At 47.2% G+C, this 7,326-nt stretch overlaps 1 protein-coding gene across 2 annotated transcripts in view; it reads right to left on the reverse strand.

The window, feature by feature from the left end:
- The window catches only part of PAK6 (p21 (RAC1) activated kinase 6), a 167,452-nt gene extending 163,346 nt beyond the window's left edge, over nt 1-4,106 (reverse strand). The window contains exons 1-2 of one of the 2 annotated variants that reach the window (XM_088460787.1): nt 3,844-4,106; nt 3,051-3,120 (exon numbers count right to left, since the gene is read on the reverse strand). The gene's annotated coding sequence lies outside the window, so the exon portion shown is untranslated. The remainder of the gene's footprint in view (nt 1-3,050; nt 3,121-3,843) is intronic. The other variant, XM_088460791.1, reaches the window with a different exon arrangement.
- Between the last annotated feature and the right edge of the window lie 3,220 nt (nt 4,107-7,326).

A 7,326-nucleotide genomic window follows, 5' to 3' on the forward strand; every position in this document is an offset into this window, starting at 1 on the left:
CACTGGCACAGGAGAGTGACACTTGTATTGTACTCGGATGTTGAACTGAATGAAAATGAATACTTGAACACCGGAGATGAACTGGATACTTGAACACAGGAGTTGAACTGGATACTTGAACACAGGAGTTGAACTGGATACTTGAACACAGGAGTTGAACTGGATACTTGAACACAGGAGATGAACTGAGTACTCACTGAGGATTCTGACGTAGGGCGAGCACCGGAGTAGTGCTATGGGAATCTGCTGGATGAACAGACTGGAAATTCAATGCAGGACGAACACTGAAATAGGCCACTAGGACTCAGTACTCAGGTGATGCTCTGAATACACACTGGGAAATAACGCTGGGAAGAATCAGTGGAAGATTGCACGTGAAGCCTGGAACAAAGCAACAGCAACCATCAAGGAAATAGTGAAGTTGATCAGGCAACTTCCTGTTTACCTGGAGTCCTGTTTATACCCCCAGGTAGAGGTCCATTGGATGAAGGAGTCAGCTGAAAACTGACACGGCTACCATTGGATAAGGATCTATCAGGTGATACAGCCAAGATGGCTGCACCTATGACCACCACCGCAGGAACTCCGATATGGAGGATTGCGTGGAAGTCACCTGGGCCCCGGGGAGAATGCTCAGCACGTCACCCACCGCCGCACCTGGCGTCTCACTGCGCTCGCTAGTGAGGGGAACCTGGAACTGCAGTAAGTAACAGCCAATCCCAGGCTGAATCCTGACAATGTGTTGATACTGTGGAAAGAGTGCGTAGCGTTTAATGATAAGCACGGATGTGTTGGCACTGTGGGAATAGTGCGTAGCATGCAATGAGAGGCACGGATGTGTTGGCACTGTGGGAACAGTGCATAGAGTACAATGAAAGGCACGGATGTGTTGGCCCTGTGGGAACAGCGCGTATCGTGCAATGAGAGGCATGGATGTGCTGGCACTGTAGGAATAGTGTCTAGTGTGCAATGAGAGGCACGGTTGTGTTGACCCTGTGGAAACAGCGCATAGCGTGCAATGAGAGGCACAAATGAGTTGGCACTGTGGGAGCAGTGCATAGCATGCAATGAGAGGCACAAATGTGTTGGTACTGTGGGAACAGCGCATAGCATGCAATGAGAGGCACTGATGTGTTGGCAGTGAGTACAGACAAACTGCTACCCCCAACTGAGCGCAGCAGCAGTCTCCTCTGCCTGCACCTAATAGGGAGAGAGCAATCTCACTGACCGTACCTCCCCTGGATCTGCCCCTGGGGTGCAAACAGTACCCCACTGTGAAGCACACATTTTTTTTTAAATGGGGTTAGGCCATGCCTCCTTGTCAGTAGACAAACATGCCCAATTGCGGTGTGCGGTGCCAATTCACAGCGCTATACATATTCTTATTTTTTTGGGATGGGACATGGCTACGCCTCCCGTATTTGGCTATGCCCCTTGTACCCGGACCCCGCTCAGCTCTTGACAGCCCTGGCCATGACTCCATGCTACACCTTTGTCTTAGGCACCAGATATATGTGAGATATCCCTTGTGACACATCTTGCCCACTCTTCCAGGCAGGTATGATCTGCAGCAAGAATAATAATCCTTTCTCCTGCTTTGCTTTGCTTTGCTACTCTCCACCCTGCATGTTCCAGGAAGCTGACAATTTTTTTTATAGTAATCAAACTTTGACCTACTGCTGAGCCTGAGCTATAACAGGCTTATCCCATGTCCTGTATTGTATGATTTATGTTTGTGTATTCACAGCTATCCACAACTTTTATGGCAACCTCCAGTCCTCATATATCAGACAAGCAGATCATCTTACAGACAGACTTCTTACTGGCCACATGGGCACAATCACTACATGCTTACCAACTTCTGGGCTTCCAGGACAGCCACTCGAGATTCAGAAGCTTCTCGAACATTCCGGGAGAGTAGGCAGCGATGGGTCACTATCTCACTTGTGGTGACAGCTTTGTCTATGCTCAACTCAAACTATTTATTATCTGATCATTGGGTCTGATTCACATGTGGACACAATGCAGATACTTATGCAGATGGGGTGATTGTTAGCCATTACCCATGTGTGTAAACCACACTACACACGTTCAGCAAATGAATTGCAATTACGCTTGCAGAGGATTCATTCGCAAAGTGAGTGACAGGTAGTCAGCGTGTGACGGAGGTAAAGGGGTGGTTAGAAAATGCAGGTGTGTCAGACTGTTTAAACACTGTTTTCTGGGCGTGCATAAATTAAACACTGCGTCCTTGCTACCAGCAGGAGAGCCCTCAGCGTCTGCGGTATGTTAGACTTACTCAGAAGGCTGATGGCCGCTTGATCTGCGTTTGATGTTACCGGTTTTGTGTGTGAGTGGGGGATGTGAGATGCTTTCAGTGGGCATATCTAAGCACTGGACAGCGAGTGAGTCATTAGCATATTTCTGCAATTGCGATACGTGAGAAATCGCAGCTGCAGTGTTTTGGTATATATGGCCTATTCTTGTATGCAGCCAAATTGTGGCTTTATAGGTAGTTGTAGATAACTTCTCTGCTTAAAATACAGCATACTTGCCGACTATCTGGCTGCTCCTTCCAGGAGGGAGCAGCCAGATCGGCAGAACAGGGGGTGTTGCCGGCAAAAGGGGACGTGGCCGGGCGGGCTGAAGGCAGTTTGAGGCTGTGACAGGGGGCGGGGCCACGCGATCACATCGATTTGGCCCCGCTCCCGCTACACAATGCCGAAAAACAGGCATTGTGAAGCAGGGGTGGGGCCAAAATGACACGTATCGTGTCAGCGGCCCCCCCCTCTGCGGGGGTTTAACAGGTACTGGCGGGGGGGAGACGGGGGATCAGCGGGAGGCTTGCCTGCCTTTCCGGGAGGGCGGGAGCTGCACCGGTTTATCGGGAGGCTCCCGCCCGAATCGGGAGGGTAGGCAACCCTGAAATACAGGCCTAGTGTGTAGTGATTCAAAACCCAGCAAAGTATATAGGACTCAGTAACGGTCAATTCTAAACCCTAAAAAAGTGCAGTCCCGCAAAGCTTCTCTAGATGCACAAGGACACTTACTTGTCTCAAGTTGTGGCCCACTTTATGGTTCCTGTATTCAGTTAAACTTTTTCAATCTTCACCTAAAATACTGGAATACAACGTCTTTATTACCTCTGGCACTTTGTATTCTTATTACAATGGATGAAGTGCGACTAAAAAACAGAACCAATCAACCCAAAAATCAAATTGTTTTGACGAGATGTGGGGATGTTGTGGCCTCCAGCATACTAGAAAACTATCCAGTACATTTGCACTCAGCCCTTTCTCTCATTTACAAAATCTCATCCCGCAAAACAGTCGCATTTTTTATAACCCATACTTCGCAAACTACGCTTCGTATCCGCCCAATTCCATCTTCGGCTGTTACAAACTTTTGCTCCCTGACAGACGTTGCTTTCTCGGCCTCTACATCCATGCTTTTCCCAATAGCCCTGGGCGCAGCTGCACAAACGTAGACGTCTTACCACACAAAATAGCTTTTGCGCTGCGGTTTTCCACTTTTATTCTACGCAAATGACAGTAATCCATTTATAAAGCACCAACATAAACCACAGCTATGTACAATGTAAAAAAAACAAAAAAACGTATGTGATATCGACAGAGCTGGAACCATTTGAAACCACAAGCCCCTAGTTGGCAGCGAGGTTACAGCTTTAATTGTATTCATTCTCTAAGATCATAGCTGTATGTCTGTGTATGGGGCTTGTTATCCCAGGTGTGATTGGCTGCTATGATCTTTATTTAAAAAAAAATATCATTCTGCAAAATCTAATAAAAAGCTGCCTATTTCATTACATATAGAGCACAGTACCTGTGTCCCAGGAGACTGCAATCTATTAAGTGCTGGATCCGCTATAGTTGATGCAGATTCGCCATTCCCATAACACAAGGAACTGCTCTCAAAACAGAGCACAGGAGTGAAGACCGGAGATGGTTCCTCATTCTGAGCCAGAACACCTGCTGAGTTACTTCTCTCTGGACAATCAGGGAGAAGGGAAGGTCAACACCTTCCCTGAACTGATATACAAAGCAGACACAGCTCCTGATAAGATATCACCTCTATATCTCCCTAAAAGAATATAGGAAGGTGCATCTGTACGTCCACTCCAGTGGTGCGTCCCTCGCTGTGTATATAAAATCCCTCCTTTAATGACTTAGCCAACCTGTTCTTTTTTGGCACCGTCTGACTCAAACGTTGCCTGGGAATTTTACTACAGCCTGTAGTTGCCATGGGGAGGCAGCTGATGTCATTGGCATGAATGAGACCCTGCAAATTCACAACTCAGACAGGAATAGAAGCGTTCAGCTTTCACTTAACTCACTCACTCCCTATGGTGGGCTTACAAAGCCATTAATTTAAGTGAGTTACCACAACCCCCACAAACTGCAAGGGTTAACCTGTTTTGAGTGACCAGTGGTCTAGTCAGTCATATCACTGGATTAATCATAAATTGCTAGGTGTTTGTTTCTATTGAAAAATGTGATGCATTGCAAGTGCAACCAGTCAGATATTGCACCCAGATTTTCTCACTTGCCTGTCATTGTAACATCAGAAATATTTTTAGCCCCTGCTATGTATTATTTATGCAGAGATGTTGGCTGCGTTCACAATATTTACAAAACATGACTCCATCTGGTATATACACATTTCCGTTTAATGTAGACATGGAGCAAAAACATAAAATATTCAAAATTAAAGAGTGAATATTATATAAATAACATAGGGAATGAAGAGTCACTTTCTGTATTTAAACCTATAATTACAGTACAAAAAAAAAAAAAAACCACTTGACACAGTTTCAAGGCTGTTTCTATAGTAACCTCTGGCAGATACATAAAATCTGCATGTAAATATGATACACAGATGTATTCAGTATCTTTTAAACACATGGAACCCAGAGTGGGTATTTGGGTAATGGGTACATACATGCAGAGACATCTTAAGAGAGGAGGGGGCCCTTGTGCACTCCCCGTGCGGGTCCCCCTCCTCTCTGCCCGGTGGCCGGCAGCTGACTGAAACGTCTGGCCAGCCACCAGAGAATTAGTAGCCCCGCACCGCACACCCTGCACCCATATAATTTTAAATTCACCTGTCCGTGGTCCCGTGTCGGGTGTCAGCGCTGCTCAGAACACCGGAAAAATGGCCACGGCGTTCTGTGCCGTGTGCAGTAGATTCTGGGCACATTCTAGTGCCCGGAGTCTACTGCGCATGCGCAGAACACCGGAAAAATGGCCGTGGTGGCGGCTGCCATTTTCCGGTGTTCTGAGCAGCGCTGACACCCGACGCGGGACCACTGACAAATAAGTTTAAAATAATATGGGTGCAGGGTGTGCAGTATGGGGCCACCCTGGACCCCGGGGCCCGTGTGCCCCGCACACACTGCACCCATTATAGATACGCCACTGCATACATGCTGTGTTGTACCCCCTCATTTTCAAATCAAGTCACTATGGGGTCTATTTATAATTAAATATTTATTACCCAAAAATTAGGGGATACCCGCAAATATTAAGTATCCCTCAGATGTATTATAGAGGTATTACAGCAGATATCTGATATCTGCCACATTTCCTCCATTTTTTCCACAAATGCAGCCACCATATGGGCTGCTAGAGCATGCCGGAGCTGGGCCCATAACAGGATACAAATGTTTCCCGAGAGGGAGCCAGAGGATCCCTCTCCATCATCCCCAGGGTGAGGCATATGCTGACGCCCGCGCATTGGCTGCCAATGACCCTGAACCAGGAAACTGTGTGATAGCTTTACGCTATCACACTGCTTCCAGCTCTTCACCAGCTTGGGCTGTTATCGGAGTCCTAGCAATAGAACTTGTGTAAATTCTCGTGAAAATATAAATTTTCGCATTGCGAATTTTGGCGAAAATGTGGATTGTGATTAATATGCCCCTATATAATTAACAAACTGTTGTACACTTTACACCCAACATATTGCGTGCAAGGAAAATAGGTGAATATTCACCCGCATGCAGAAACTTGTCTTGTGGTGCACATGCCCTTAAATCTGTACCCTTGGTCTTGCTACTAGTCTTCATTATCACTTGGTGCAAAAGATATGGCTTGAATCAGGTGTATTTATATGTAGGCCCAACTCTGTATAGTTGGTAGTCTTGACCCCACTGTACTTTGCCTACTGAGATCGCCCGCTACCCCTTTTCAGTAATACCCCTTTTACACCAAACAAATAACCCGGGTTATTGCCAGGTTGATCCGGGTTGAGGCTCTGTGTGAACGGCTCCCAAAATAATAACCCGGGTCGATTTACCGGGCAATCTTACTCGGGTTGAGAGCAGGGTTGAAAACGGGTTGTTCCCATGTCATGCGGCAGTGTAAACGGGTGCTACCACGATTATTTGACCCGGCTATATTCCGCTATTAGCTGATTGGAGCTTCTGGGGTGCTGGCAGATGATGTCATTTGTCAGGGCCCTGCAGAGAGACGCACACGCAGCCATTACTTGCATGCCAAACCTGTGCAGAGCCTGCACCACAGCCTGACCAACTCCCACAAAACGCAGGCTGATACACAGGCTGCCACAGTCAGAACTGCAGCCTGACCAACTCCCACAAAACGCAGGCTGATACACAGGCTGCCACAGTCAGAACTGCAGCCTGCACCACAGCCTGACCAGCAGCTCCAAACGCAGGCTGATACACAGCCATAACAGCAGCCTGACCCACAGCCTGTTGCTACAGCAGCATGTGTGCTGCCACGAACTGGACCGATGCCGATATACGAGAGCTACTTCTCATCAGGGCGGAGGAAGAAATTAAACGCCAGATGACCGGCACAGTTAAAGATGCAGTAGTGTACCACAATATAGCCAAGATGCTGGAGTCCCGAGGGATAAAACGCACGCAGCAGCAAGTGGTAAATAAATTGAAGGCCTTGCGTAAGCAGTTCACTAAAGTGCACGATCATAACCGCAGCAAAAGTGGTGCAGGCCACAAAGAATGGGTGCATTACCAATTGTGCTACAGCGCTTTTGGAATACAGCGCTTTCAAACCCCATAGCACTGTCCTCCTCAATTGCTCCATCCTGCTCCAGCCAGCAGGAGGATAGTCAAGAGGTACCGGCTACACAGGTTACCCTCCCGTCCTCGCAATGCAGACCAACATCACTGCTCCTACTGACCGATGAACCTGGAGAAGGTAGTGGGATGGATTCGATATAAAGCATGCAATATGCGCCACAGGAACCTTGTAATGAGTGTACTGCAGAATAAGAGTGCTCTATATTGGTAAGGTGAAAAAATGTTTACTGTTATAGTATATA

Source organism: Taudactylus pleione, unplaced genomic scaffold, assembly GCF_031769625.1.
Source record: "Taudactylus pleione unplaced genomic scaffold, aTauple2 ptg000985l, whole genome shotgun sequence".
Lineage (NCBI taxonomy): Eukaryota > Metazoa > Chordata > Amphibia > Anura > Myobatrachidae > Taudactylus > Taudactylus pleione.